General features: G+C 40.0%; 1 protein-coding gene and 3 long non-coding RNA genes across 15 annotated transcripts in view; 2 read left to right on the top strand and 2 right to left on the bottom strand.

Moving 5' to 3' along the window:
- LOC146451955 (uncharacterized) overlaps window positions 1–14,503 on the top strand; it is a 52,240-nt gene that overhangs the window by 12,555 nt on the left and 25,182 nt on the right. The gene's annotated exons all lie outside the window — the stretch shown is intronic.
- On the bottom strand, window positions 100–2,739 carry LOC146451960 (uncharacterized). Of its 2 annotated transcripts, XR_014859894.1 has the most exons (4): window positions 2,388–2,739; window positions 2,264–2,311; window positions 1,617–1,654; window positions 100–416 (listed from the first exon to the last, which is right to left on the bottom strand). It is a non-coding gene; the product is annotated as an uncharacterized LOC146451960 (long non-coding RNA). The 2 variants fall into 2 exon arrangements; XR_014859895.1 differs by lacking the exons at window positions 2,264–2,311; window positions 2,388–2,739 and adding an exon at window positions 1,803–2,232.
- LOC146451959 (uncharacterized) lies at window positions 100–11,890 on the bottom strand. 4 transcript variants are annotated; one of them, XR_014859889.1, is made up of 8 exons: window positions 11,491–11,887; window positions 11,382–11,420; window positions 10,715–10,739; window positions 7,832–9,786; window positions 7,338–7,376; window positions 7,095–7,132; window positions 5,770–5,870; window positions 100–293 (listed from the first exon to the last, which is right to left on the bottom strand). It is a non-coding gene; the product is annotated as an uncharacterized LOC146451959 (long non-coding RNA). The 4 variants fall into 4 exon arrangements; XR_014859890.1 differs by lacking the exon at window positions 10,715–10,739 and having other exon boundaries at window positions 7,832–9,804; window positions 11,374–11,420; window positions 11,491–11,890; XR_014859891.1 differs by lacking the exons at window positions 7,832–9,786; window positions 10,715–10,739; window positions 11,382–11,420; window positions 11,491–11,887 and adding an exon at window positions 7,452–7,804.
- LOC146451958 (uncharacterized) lies at window positions 11,915–14,227 on the top strand. The gene is made up of 3 exons (XR_014859893.1): window positions 11,915–13,459; window positions 13,554–13,611; window positions 13,869–14,227. It is a non-coding gene; the product is annotated as an uncharacterized LOC146451958 (long non-coding RNA).

Genomic DNA, 14,503 nt, shown 5'->3' with positions numbered 1-14,503 from the left:
CTTAGAGAGACCCTGGTTAGTTTGTAATTCAATTTATGTGTTTCACTGTAGATGCATCACTGATCCACCCTGGTTACTCGCATAACAATGAATAGACAGTTTTATCCTTGTAGACAGTGATTTTTAATATTGATCCTTAAGTTTACACATACAAAACTACAATTCCATGGGGTCTCCAGTTTTTACTACAAATTTAAATCACAAATTACAATTCTTACAACGAAAAACCTACACGCTTTCTTTTGAGTCTACATGGTCATGTAAAAACTAAACCAGACACAAATATGAATGACCTCGCGTAAAAGTCTTATCTAGATCCAACATGTCTACCGTCAAAATCATCATGTCTACTTTCAAAATCATCGTCTCTCTTCATAGTTCATGGCTTGTTTTTGCGCACCTTCTGTTGATCTGGCCTGCAAGGAGAAGTAGCGCATGTTGCAGCAAATAAACAAATGGATGACTAGATGGAACATGTATGTGAACTTCGATTACTAGTTCGAATACTCTTCAGGAGACTCGTGAGAGCTAGACCATTAAACTAGGTTCATGTGACAAACATCCTGCATACTGCTAGGATTTTAATGTCGACGAGTGGTATATGAGAAAGAAATGTGATGTTTTGTTTTTTAGCCTGGTGAATTATAATGATTTTTAGATTACTAGTTCGGATGCCTTACCACTAACTCACTGGTAGCTCAATCTTATCATTTTTGTGCTTGAAATGTGGTAATAAGCATCAGTGTTAGATAGTGTTATTCCTTCGTTATAATGTAGGAATATAACGAATCACTGAATGGAAAACCTAGAATTACCGTTTAATTTGCCAACTCAAACCTTTTCGTTAGAGCGTCTAACATACTTAGGCAAATAACATGTTTCTTTATAGCGGATAATCCCTTTCATGTGAAATCGCTGCCATTTTGAAATGGAACAAACAAGGTGCAAATGCGGTATTTATAGGGGAATGCAAGGTAATTAATGTCCATATGAATCAGTTCCTTAAACATTCAAAGCCTGCAAAATTTAAGGTAGCTGGCCAAAGATTTTACTTTTAAAACTTGAGACTCAACTTAGAACTTTTCCACACCTTTATCACTGAACTGTATAAACGTAGCAGAACAATATCTGGAAACTGACAATCGACATTTTACGCTTTGATACTCAATTTTCCCACTTTTCTCTCAAATTCAATCGGCAAAATCTTCTGCTAAGTGCTTTCAGTTCTCTAAATTCGAAGAAATTGGTGCGCAAATGCTTTGTCATCGGATTCCTACGCGTGTACTTTGCGCCACGTTTGCTCCAATTCAAAATGGAGACCAATTAGCGTGAAAGGGCTTGTTGGTGTCTTTTCGAAACCCCACTTTAGTGGCGATATACATCAAGATTACAGTTCCTTCGTAAGCCTTTTTCGTTTGAGGAAGAACCCTGGTTGATAATTCTCTAAAATTCATCACATTTCTCCAGCACTGCGCTATGTTATTTGCGCGCGCGTAAGCGACATTTAGATACACTCGGTCAATGTCTTTTTGTTAAAACGTATTTCAACTCTTAAGCTACAATTATCTTATAAGTCATGTTTGGTATATAAAGACTTGTTTTTGAACTCAAATTACCTCTGAACTTGAGGCATTTGTCCTCCGGTGCCAGAAAACTATAATAAAAAGTAAAAAAGCTGGTTAGATGATTCGCTGGTGATAAAATTTTCAGCCATGTTGAATGTCTCTTCGGATACTGCCATGTCACACTGCTTCTCGATGTATGATTGAAAACCAAAACTGTGAACCTCACGTTGCACTTACATTCTGATTTGCCACAACTGGTGCAACTTGTTCTTCCACTACAGGATAGGTGGCCTCTTTAGTTTGATTTGCCGTGGCTCTGTTTTTTGGTGGCATCTCTTGCGAGTGTACTAGCGTTCGCCTCTCAAAAGACGGAAAACATGTGCTCGTGTGTTCTTATGTGATGTGATGCGCATGGCATTTACGTTATTGACACTCAATATTAGGCTGATCAAGCATCTCTTGACACCAACAACGCTCTCTGTAGTCTGGACGTCGATTCGATGTGTTTTCTACTTTTAACTAGTAGCAATTGTGACTGACAAATGTGCATTTTGTACAGGAAGCTGAAATAAGTTGCGAGTTTTGAAAGATGACGGGCAAATGCGACACATTGAAGTAGAAGATAACATTCAATATAGATGTCAGATGTTTATAGCCAACGATTACGTTGCTAGCAAAGAGAATAAAAACTGGTTTACCTTCACGTCACAGAATACTGCACCGAGATGACCACGACGAGTCGTGCGCTAAAAAATAACAACAACAAGAAACACGTTAGTTGATGCGAAACGAAGGGTAAAAGAAATCTCAAATAGCCCGTACAAGCTCGCGAATGACTCGTTCCACGTTGGTTTCCAGAGTATGTGCTGTAGCCGCTTGAACCTCGATTATACCCGCTGGACCAAGAGTCGCGGCTGTTTCTCGAATATCCTGATTCCCTACTAGAGTTTCCTCTTGCTCCAGCTCTTCCAGACATGTTGAATCGTCACAGCTTCCCTTGGTTCGTTAATCGACTTACTAGTGGAGTACACTATGTGTAGTTTCCTTCCTAGCCTTGGGCTTAGGCGTAGACACACGGTTTTATAGGCTCAGTTGTGGCGCGCAAACGAAGGGACTTTTTTTCTATACCACGTAGCCACTTTCAATTGGTTAACTATTGACAGTTTCTTGTCACTAAATTTACTATACACATGACCCCTACCTTACAAATTCAGAGATTGCATCACCACATTCCTCTTTCTAGGAAAGATTAGAGATTTGTGTCAGCAAAATGGGCCAACCTATTGTCTCTCCAAATCCACACAAAACGTACCAAAGGTGCGCCGCTTTGTTCGTTGAACATGCACTTGAACGAGGTAAAAAATCCATCCGTGCGTGCGTCGTCAGATTCATAAACGCGCCAACATCCTCACATTTCCATAGCATTTGATCGAAGCGGGCGGCGAAGAAAGATTCAAGGGACTTTCCCTTCGCACTGAACGTTTGATTGATCGAATGTTCGATGGATATCGAACGATATTCGATTTAGGCACTTCTCACGCTTATTTATAGCGCCAGAATGCGTGATTTGAAGAATTTGATGGTTGGGCATTTTTCCCGAGCCCTCGTGTTGTCGAAAATGTTTTTCCTGCCGCAACGCGTAAGGTTTGAAAGCATTGTTTGTGTTTTATAACCTGCTAAATTCCTGCTCAACTTGTTTTTCACTTCCCTGTCAATCAATCAAGATTGGGGGGTGGGTTTGACGCTCAATGATCTATTTTAAGCGCACTTTATTCCCCTTCACTCATATTTTTGTTTGGCGCGTCATTAATGTAAATCAATTCCTGTTGATTGCATATGTCCTTGCGGCGGAGACGCGCCAACAAAGCACTTTCGAAGTGATTATATTTCTGCTTTCGAGGCATTTCCAGCTCCTCAGGAAAATAAATTTGTCTTGTCTTGGAGGGTTAATAATAGCGATGATAATTTAAAGCCTATCGCTAATTTTTGCAAATGATCAACAGCGCTTTCCAAGTGTACAGTGACTTTTGGTGCGCACTTTCTTATCGAAAGATAGCATGGCAAGAAAAGATTTCCGGTTTGATAGAATGCGAACTTAATGTTGATTTTTAATTCCTCAGTCCCAGTTTCTATTTCATTCATCTTTGAGTCAAGATGGTTTATTTTGCAAAGTCATTCCGTCCGACGGCGTGTTTACTTTATGGTGCCGCAGACTATTATATATCTGCTTTCGAGGCATTTTCATAGCTTCTTTGCAAGTGCGTTTCCAGCATTTGATCTGCAATGCGTAAACGTCGATCCTTGTGTTATGACTAATACGAGCGAGGCTTTTCTTGCGCAGCGTTGATTTAACTGACAAATAATGATGAGGTGAATCTTTTAGCTCGCCAAACGTGGCGCGATGTTGATCAGGCCAAACTCGTTCCCTTTTGTGGTTGTTTTGTGCCTGAATGACAACTCCCAGAAAACTGCGCAATTTGCAAGCGTGATTTCTAGTAAGTGAGGATACCCCCAACTCTTTTAATCAGGTTGGCTTGGATTTTCAGTCTGCGAAACATGTTTTTACTGTCTGTCTTAATGCTGATTTGATTGCGTTCATCTACGTAAACTTTTGAAATCCACTGATCTCGTTGGCTCAATCCATGGTTTTAGGTTGGGTGATTTTGCTTCTCAGAGGCCGGGGAAACTAGCGCGCGTTTTGCTGACCAATAATAGAGCGGGGTAAAACAAAACCAAAACAAGCATGAAATTACTTTCAACATTCAATTGAAAATCACTTCAACAGTTACTGTTGTATTACGGATCCACCAGGCATAGTCACATTCCATTGAATTAGACAGATTTATTCCCCCCCCCCCCCCCCCCTCAGATGAACATCCTAAATTTGATTTTAACAGATACATTTAGAGCTACATCTTGTCCATCTTCGCCTTAAATGAAAATCGAAGGCTATTCTCTTACAACAAACCAACCACTAAGGCTATGATACTCTTTTGAGTCTGGATGGAATATTTCATTGTTTACACGACATGTTATGAAATTAAAATATACAATCTTAAAATTTGACTTTCAGGATCTGTATATGTAATTAAGTGATGTTCACAATTAGCTACAAATAAAGGATGGCTGAGTGGATGAGCGGGTGAGTTTTAGAGAGAGTGAGTGAATATATGAATAACAGTTACAGTGCACATGTTAACTTTTGGTGTTTTGTTCTCCAAAGGGAAACGCTGCTCGTGTTTCATCTTAAACACCACTTCCGCTTAAACTAGCGATGCGTTTATTCGCAGTACGAGCGAAGAGATATCACTTTTGGCGCGTATGCCTTTAGTCGAAAATTCCTACAGCGCTCAAGAAAATTCTTCGAAAAGCAGGGAACGGTTGAAGAGAACTTGCACTTATCATAAGATGGTTTACACAACCAGAACCACGACACTTCACCCTAAATTATCCCTTTCCACCCCGGTGCATAACTGATTTCCTGAACTGTTGAGAATTGTTAAAAAACATCGAAGGGGAGATGGGGGGATGCTCGATGCTCTAGCATTCTATTCAAAGGAAACAATATTTCTACTCTTCAGTTTTGGGACACTGAAATTTATCTTCAGTCACGCCTAAACTCGCTGCTTATTTCTGCCTTTCGAGCCAAGTGTTCCTTGTTGGAGTTGTGATATGCACATTCAATGCATGTTATGCGAGGTTTATTTCACATAATTTGTCTTCAGATAGGATGGATAAATGCTCTTTGCATGATATTTGAACATTGTTGAGCGGAATGGTTATGAAAATAACTCAAAACATCCACAAAGGAATATTGACCTGACTTACCCCAAACTTTCTCCTCAAAAAGAAATGCAAGTGTAGCCTGCAAGGAGATTTAATACCTCAAACTTAGAGCGAGAGTGGCTTGAAAGGTTTATCTTAGAGAGACCCTGGTTAGTTTGTTATTCAATTTATGTGTTTCACGGTAGACGCATCACTGATCCACCCTGGTTACTCGCATTACACTGAATTGGACAGTTTTATTCATGTAAACACTGATTTTTAATATTGATTCTAAGGTTGACATATTTAAAACTACAATTTGTTGGGGTCGTCATTTCTACTACAAATTAAGATCACAAATTACACTTCTTAGAGTGAAAAACCTACACGCTTTCTTTGGTCATGTGTTAAAACTAAAACAGACACAAATTATAGTGACCACTCTTTAAAGTCTTTCTAGATCCAACATGTGTACTTTCAAAGTCATCGTCTCTCTTCATAGTTCATTTCTTGTTTTTGCGCACCTTCTTCTCATCTGGCCTGCAAGGAGAAGTAGCACATGTTGCAGCAAATAAACAAATGGATGACTAGATGGAACATATATGTGGCCTTCTGATTTCTAGTTCGAATACTCCTCAGGAGACTCGTGAGAGCTAGACCATTAAACTAGGTTCATGTGACAAACATCCTGCATACAGCTTTGATTTTAATGTCGACGAGTAGTATACGAGAAAGAAATGTGAGTTTTTGTTTTTAAGCCTGGTGAATTATAATGATTTTCAGATTACTAGTTCGGATGCCTTACCACTAACTCACTGGTAGCTCAATCTTATCATTTTGTGCTTGAAATGTAGTAATGAGCATAAGTTTTGGAAATAAAGGAACATAGCTCATGTTAGATAGTGTTATTCCTCGGTTATAATGTAGGAATATAACGAATCACTGAATGGAGAACCTAGAATTACCGTTAAATTATTTAGATTAAACCTTTTCGTTAGAGCGTCTTACATACTTAGGCAAATAACATGTTTCTTTATAGCGTATAATCCCTTTCATGTGAAATCGCTGCCATTTTGAAATGGAACAAACAAGGTGCAAAATGGGGTATTTATAGGGGAATGCAAGGTAAATAATGTCCATATGAATAAGTTCCTTAAACATTCAAAGCCTGCAAAATGTAAGGTAGCTGCCCAAAGATTTTACTTATAAAACTTGAGACTCAACTGAGAACTTTTACACACTTTTATCACTGAACGGTATAAATATAGCAGAACAATGTCTGGAAACTAACAATCGACATTTTACCGCTTTCATACTCAATTTTATCACTTTTCTCTCAAATTCAATCGGCAAAATCTTTTGCTAAGGGCCTTCAGTTCTCTAAATTCGAAGCAATTTGTGCGTAAATGATTTGTCATCGGATTCCTACACGTGTACTAGACGGCTCGTTTGCTCCAATTCAAAATGGCGGCCAATTAGCGTGAAAGGGCTTGATGTGCTTTTGAAACCCCGCTTCAGTGGCGATATACATCAAGATTACAGTTGCTTCGTAAGCATTTTACGTTCGAGGAAGAACCCTCGTTGATAATTCTCAAAAATTCAACACATTTCTTGCGCTCTGCGCTTTGTTATTTGCGTGCGCGTTAGCGTCATTTGGATAGACTTGGCCAATATCTTATAAAAATGTATTTCAACTATTAAGCCACAACTCTCTTATGATAGTCATGTTTGGTATATAAAGACTCGCTTCTGAACTCAACTTACCTCTATACTGGAAACGTTTGTCCTCCGGTGCCAGAAAACTATAATGAAAAGAAAAAAAAGCTGGTTAGATGGTTCGCTGGTGATGCAACATAATAATGAAACTTTCAGCCATGTTGAATGCCTATTCGGATACCGCCATGAGGTTTTAAATTTTCTGCCCTTCCGACCTCAGCACTTACGATGCCTCACGATGTATGATTGAAAACAAAAAGTGTGAAGCAAAGAGAAAAAAAACTGGCTTACCTTCTCGTCACAGAATACAGCACCAAGATGAGTCATACGCTATAAAATGACAACAACAAAAAGCACGTTAGTTGATACGAAGCGAATGTTATAAAATTTCATAATAGCCCTTACAATCTCGCGAACGACTCGTTGCACGTTGGTTTCCAGAGTATGTGCTGTGGCCGCTTGAACCTCGGTTATTCCCGCTGTCCCAAGAGTCGTGGCTATTTCTCGGATATCCTGAATCCCTACTAGAGTTTCCTCTTGCTCCAGCTCTTCCAGACATGTTGAATCGTCACGGCTTCCCTTGGTTCGTTAATCGACTTGGTAGTGGAGTACTCTATGTGTAGTTTCCTTCCTACCCTTGGACTTAGGCGAAGATACACAGGTTTTTATAGGCTCAGTTGTGGCGCGCGCAAACGAAGGGAATTTTTCTATACCACGTTGGCACTTTCAATTGGTTGATTATTGACAGTTCCTTGTCACTAAATTTCTATGCACATGACCCCTACCTTCTGAATAAAGAGATTGCATCACCACACTTCTCTTTCAAGGAAAGATTAGAAATTTGTGTCAGCAAACTGCACCGACCTATTGTCTCGCCAGATCCACACAATGCGTACCAAAGGTGCGCCGCTTTGTTCGTTGAACATGCACTTGAACGAGATATAAAATCCATCCGTGCGTGCGTCATCAGATTCATAAACGCGCCAACATCCTCACATTTCCATAGCATTTGATCGAAGCGGGCGGCGAAGAAAGATTCGAGGGACTTTCCCTTCCCACTGAACGTTCGATTGATCGAATGTTCGATGGAAGTCGAAGGGTATTCGATTTAGGTACTTCTCATGCTTATTTATAGCGCCAGAACGCGTGATTTGAAGAATTTGATGGTTGCGCATTTTTCCCGAGCCCTCGTGTTGTCGAAATTGATTTTCCTGCCGCAAAGCGTAAGGTTTGAAAGCGTTGTTTGTTTTTTATAGCCTGCTAAATTCCTGCTCAACTTGTTTTTCACTTCCCTGTCAATCAATCAAGATTGGAGGTGGGTTTGACGCTTAATGATCTATTTTAAGCGCACTGGATTCCCCTTGATTCATTTTTGGCGCGTCATTAATGTAAATGAATTCCTGTTGATTGCATGTGTCCTTCCGGCGGAGACGCGCCAACAAAGCACTTTCGAAGTGATAATATTTCTGCTTTCGAGGCATTTCGAGCTCCTCATAAAAAATTACTTTGTATTGTCTTGGAGGGTTAATAATAGCGATGATAATTTAAAGCCTATCGCTATATTTTGCAAATAAACAACAGCGCTTTCCAAGTGCAAAGTGACTTTTGGTGCGCACTTTCTTATCGAAAGAAAGCGCAGCAATAAAAGATTTCCGAACTGCGAACTAACTGTTGATTTTTAATTCCTTAGCCCCAGTTTCTATTTCATTCATCTTTGAGTCACGATGGTTTATTTTGCAAAGTCATTCCCTCCGACGGCGTGTTTACTCCTCGGTGCCGCAGACTATTATATACTGCTTTCGAAGCATTTTCATAGCTTCTTTGCAAGCGCGTTTCCAGCATTTGATCTGCAATGCGTAAACGTCGATCCTTGTGTTATGACTAATACGAGCGAGGCTTTTCTTGCGCAGCGTTGATTAACTGACAAACAATGGTGTAGTGAATCATTTAGCAAGCGAAATGTGGTTAGGCCAAACTCGTTCCCTTTTGTGGTTGTTTTGTGCCTGAAAGACAACTCCCAGAGAACGGCGCAATTTGCAAGGGTGATTTCTAGTAAGTGAGAATACCCCCAACTCTTTTAACCAGGTTGGCTTGGATTTTCAGTTCGCGAGCTGTCATGTTAATACTGTCTGTCTTAATACTGATTTGATTGCGTTCATCTACGTAAACGTTTGAAATCCACCGATCTCCCTGGCTCAGGCCACGGCTTTAGACTTAGTGGTTTTGCTTCTCAGGAGCTAAGAAAATAGCGCGCGTTTTGCCGACCAATAATAGAGCGGGTAAAACAAAACCAAAAAAGGCACGAAATTTTTTCAACATTCAATTGGAAACCACTCTAACTTTTATTGTTGTATTACGGATCCACCATGACTAGTCACATTCCATTAAATTAGCTTTATTTCTCAGTTAAATATCTTAAACATTGAATATAACACATACTTTTCAACTACGGTTCGTCTATTTTCCCCTTAAATAAAAACCAAAAGCTGTTGTCTTACAAAAAAAATGATGCTACTAACAATTCCTCTGTTGAGTCTACTGTCAAATTCTTTCCTTTACTGAGTTATTTTAATACATACATTTAGAATAATTTCGTCTATCTTTCCCATCATAGAAATGCAAAATTTCTTCTGTCTTGCAACAAACAAGCTACAATTCGTCAGTTCAAGGTTTCCTTTGTTAAGTTATTTGTCCTTGTCAGTCTTCTTCGTCTATCAGTTCTTCTTCTTCTTCTTGTTTTCTGCAATAATACATAATGCTCGTTAGGGCAACGAAACAAATGTTTGTTTGTTGGTTGGTTGGTTGGTTGGTCCTTAACTTGTAGCTAATTGTGGATATCACTTATGATATTTGCTACTGCTTAACAACAGTAACAAATTCGCATGTACCAAAGCGACAACTTTACACTTACACTGCAAAAAATCGTTCTTCCTTTAGGATAACAACCAATATGGAAGGAACTACGCTCCAAAAGTCCTCAATTTTAATAACAAATGTTAGTTGATGACTCAGAGAGCACCGCATGAATTAACCGCTTCATTTAAATGGTTAAAATTCGAACAATGATTCAGGGAGACTGGAGTTAGAATTTTTACTCTACATACATTACATTGGTGACACGGGAAGTCAGCTAGTCTGCTCCCCACAGAGTTTTCACGAAACATTTGCTTCGATGGAAGCGCATCAATTATGCAGGTAAAGATTACTATGTCTTAGCAAAGAACAGAAAATTTCCTTAAAATAGCTGACTCAAACTTTTTCCCTTGAACGAGATGTTTTTTCTTCATAGCCTTGCGCGTTTAATATTCTTAAGTAAGTAGCGTGTTGATTTCCCGCGTCCCAGATGCACCACTTCAATGCAGATGACTGTATTTGATAAAGCTGCTTCGTAAGCACTTTTGTTCGACTATGATCCTACGTCGATAAATCGCTGGCTGAAAGACTTCTCACGATGTATCTATTTGATGTGATGCCATGTTACGAAGCTGTAATACATTAGTTCTTGACATTTAAGGTATGGGGCTTCAATATTTTGCCTTCTTGGATTGCTTCTTGATCGCGCGTAATCGCCATTTTTGGCGTAATGTATTCGCTTTCGGAAACCTATTTTAAATCTTTCTACTCTAATAACAGACGTTTTTTTTAAGACAGTTCAGTAGTATAATTACCTTCAGTCTTTTTCTTCGCGTCTTCCTGTAATAAAAAGAGAAAACGCAGGTTAGTTGCTTCGATGATGAAAATTCGCAATATCTTCGTAATCCCACTTACTGAGATCAGTTTTCGCCACCTTTTAATTCGATCTTTGTGAATTTGCGCAGACTGAATACTTCCCGAATACAAGCATTGGCTTTTACGTTTTTTTTGCGCCCCGAGTATACGTGGCGTTCCTAATACTGCTCATCGAAATGTGATCGAAAACGAAAGAATATTTGAACTTCACCACGCCATAGAACTTACACTACTGTTGTTTTCTGTAGTATACGTAACTTCATTGCTCGTGTTTCCTACGGCTAGTGAATTTGTGTCAACTTTGACTTCATCTTTATCCCCCATGTTCTCAAAACGTTCGACTCTCTTGCTTGAAGTAGAGTTATGGCCGACACCAAGTGCTCGGTGACCTGTCTTATGTGTTGCGCAGCGCACCACACCGCATATGTTTACCTGATAGCCAAGATTAGTGATGACTAAGCATCTCTAATAATAACTAAGCTCTGCACCTGCCTTTATTACGATATATTCTAAAGCGGAGAAGAGAAACATGAAATAATAATTGACACATGCGCGTTCGAATATTTGCCATTTGTTTCTAGTAAAGAGCACAAAATACTCGCTTACCTTGTAGTCACTTACAGGAGTGCCCAGAATGTCGGTGCGCTGAAACAGAAACAAAAATCTCGTTAGTCGATGCAAAAAGAAAGAAGAATCATTTCATAACAGCACTTACATCCGCCTGTTCCACTCGTTTGGTGGTGGCTACTTTGCTGCGGGTTACCGTTGTATGTCACATAGCTGTTTGTATATCCGCTCGGGCTGTAAACCCAGCCGTTCGAACCTTGACGAGACCCGTGGTGACCAGAGTGGTGTCCAGAGTGATGATGAGATCGGTTGGGGTTGCAATAACCCGACTCTTTGCTTGTGTTTCCTCTTGCTCCTCCTTTTCCCGACATATTCTATCGTCAGACGTTTCTTGGTTGTAAGCGCAACTGAGTAGCGGCTAGTAGTAGATAGTTACCTATCTCAATTTGAGTGTTCTACGACGACGCAGCGTCTTTTATACATTTGTGGTACTCAAACGAAGGGAAATTTTTCAATTCGTTCCATTGGCTGTAAGTTAGCAATCTACACGTGATTCTTACCTTTAAAATTCAGAAATGACATCAGTGCATTCTCAGCGTTTCTGTGAAAGATTTAAAATATGATGTCAACAACGTGCGTCAGCATATTTTCTCGTTAAGCGAGGCCAAAATTGAGAGGGTTTAACATACCAAATTTACGCTCCTTTAGTTCAGTATAAGGGAAAACCGCACATGAATTTGACCTAGACGGAAAATCTGTCCGTGCGCGCATTGTTAGCTCGTTAAACGCGCCAAATCCCTCGTCATTTCCATTCCATCTGATCCAAGGTGGCGGGCGGGAGCATCCTAGGGACTTTCCCTACTGATCAAGCGTTCGATCGATCGATTGTTCGATGGATCTCGAACGATAGTCTATTTAGCTACTGTTGACGCATTTTGAGAGTGCGAGAATGCGCTCTTTGAAGAAATGGATGGTTGCGCATTTTTCCTGTGAACTGTTGTTGTCGAAATTCGTTTTCTCGCTGGAAGCGGTGAAGGTTGAGGGCTAAAATTTCAATGTTTCTAACCTTTGAATCCCTGTTTTACTTGTGACGTATTGCCCTGTCAATCAAAATTGAGGTGGGCTGACGCACAATGATCTATATTAAGCACCTTTTTATTCCCCGCAAATATTATTTGTTTTGGCGCGTTGATATGTAAAGTTATTCCGTCTGATGGCGTGTTGTCCTTGTGGCAAGGTGATTATATTTCTGCTTACTTGGCATTATGCAGAACCATTTTCGATATCTGCGTGATATCTAAACATCTGCTTGCGAAGCGTTTTCAGAGCTGCCGTGCAAGCGTTTTTTCCCGCGTTTGATCAATAATTCTATGGTGATGCTTGTTTCGTGACTAGAACGACCAATGTTTGCTTTGCGCACCCTTGATTTTATCAACAAACAAGTGTTTATTGAATCGTCCTTCTCGCTAAACATCACATAATATTGCTTTTAATAAAACTCCTTTCCTTTCGATGATGTTTCGGGGCTGAAAGACAAGTGCGCACTTTACAAGGGTTTCATTTTTTAGGGAGAAAGAAGACTCCAAGGCCAAACTCGCTGACTTTGATCTCTGTTTTCATTGTTTGGGTCACCTCATCGCGTCTAATTTAATCCATTACCCTCATTACGTTTACGCGCTTGGTCATGTCTATAAAGAGTCTTTCACTTTCTAGCACGTTCTTCCCTTCTGAAGTGTCTAATGGTGATTGGTTGTTATATTAAGCACGCAAGCTGCGGTCATTACACCTTTGTCTCATTTTGCTCTCTAAGCACTTTCCAATGACACAAAAAGCCCCATGCAGCGCTAGACACCCATGATTGGTCGAACGTTGAAGTAGTATTATGCTACTTGTCAGGGCTTTTTCCCGTCAATTCATGTTTTTGTTGTATTGCCAAGTTTCAAATCGCTAGTAATTTTCCAGTCTCGCCTCGCAGCCAAACGCAATGGATCCTAAAGTCGAAAAGCTCTTAGAAGGAAAGTCGGAGGAAGAGAGGTTTCAAGCTATTGCTTTCGCGATTGCCTGTGCTTTGACGCGGCCAAAAGCGAACACGAGCCGTGAAGCGCCGATTTTTAACGGTGAGTTGCGTCGCTCTGCTCGATTATATTTTGCCGCCTTCGTCGCTTTTCTCTCGCTACAATGTATTAAATCATTTTCATTCCGCATCTACAGATAAAGCTAAACGAAATGGAAACGGGCGAGTGAAGGGAAGCGAGGGAGCGCATTTGCGGTAAGCTTGAGCGTGTGTTTTTTATTCACTGAATCCTGAAAGATTTTAATGTTTTTGTCTGGTTATTTCTTCATTGTCCTCTTGTTTACGAGAAGATATTCATTAAACATCGTTGTTTGTGCGTTTAAATCGATGTGTTGTGTTTGCGTGTTATACAATTTTCTCTTAAGTACGTCGTGAATTTTCGGTGGCGCGGCTTTCAGTTTCATTTACTCTTGAGCTGAAAATTAATATTTCTACATGTTTGTGTCTTGCAGATTAACAAACGAAGTTGAAGCGGGAATGGCACGTGAAAATGAAGACTGAGAATCATGGATGGAAACTGAATGCCAAGAACAAAGAGTATCTTGGCTGTAGTCCATTACGTGATAAAGCCAGCCAAGCATGCTCAGCTCGTGGTGAAATGGACCTTGTCGTTCATTCGTCTTGTCCCTTAGATCTCACCAATTCATCACAAAGCGAAGCTAAGGACATTTCAATTCTTTGATTGTCAAGTTTGCGCAAGGCGTCTCTAGCTCAGTTAACTGCCCTGGAGGGTTTTGTTAGATCATACTGTTATAATGTTCAGTCCATACTGTTGTGCGCGTTTGTGAATAAAATGGATTAAAACTGACAACTTATTTGTTGATCTGTTGTTTGCTTTCAGCAGCACGGCATAAACCTTAAAACTCGTCGCTGAGACTTGGATTGCGTTGGTCTACAGAAACTTTTGAAATCCACCGATCTCCCTCTCATAGTTGCACCATAAGCCCAGGCGCGAGCAGAAAGGATCGAGCGAAAATTATTAAGCGATGAATGTTGTTTTGATGTATATACCCACATTCTCCCAAACCCTGGGGAAAATTTGTTAATCGACAAGACCAACTGATAATTCGATCTGAAAACGTAAAAG

The sequence above is a fragment of the Pavona decussata genome, unplaced genomic scaffold (assembly GCF_977016875.1).
Source record: "Pavona decussata unplaced genomic scaffold, jaPavDecu1.1 SCAFFOLD_381, whole genome shotgun sequence".
Taxonomy (NCBI): Eukaryota; Metazoa; Cnidaria; class Anthozoa; order Scleractinia; family Agariciidae; genus Pavona; species Pavona decussata.
This window is presented reverse-complemented; position numbering and strand designations above follow the sequence as displayed.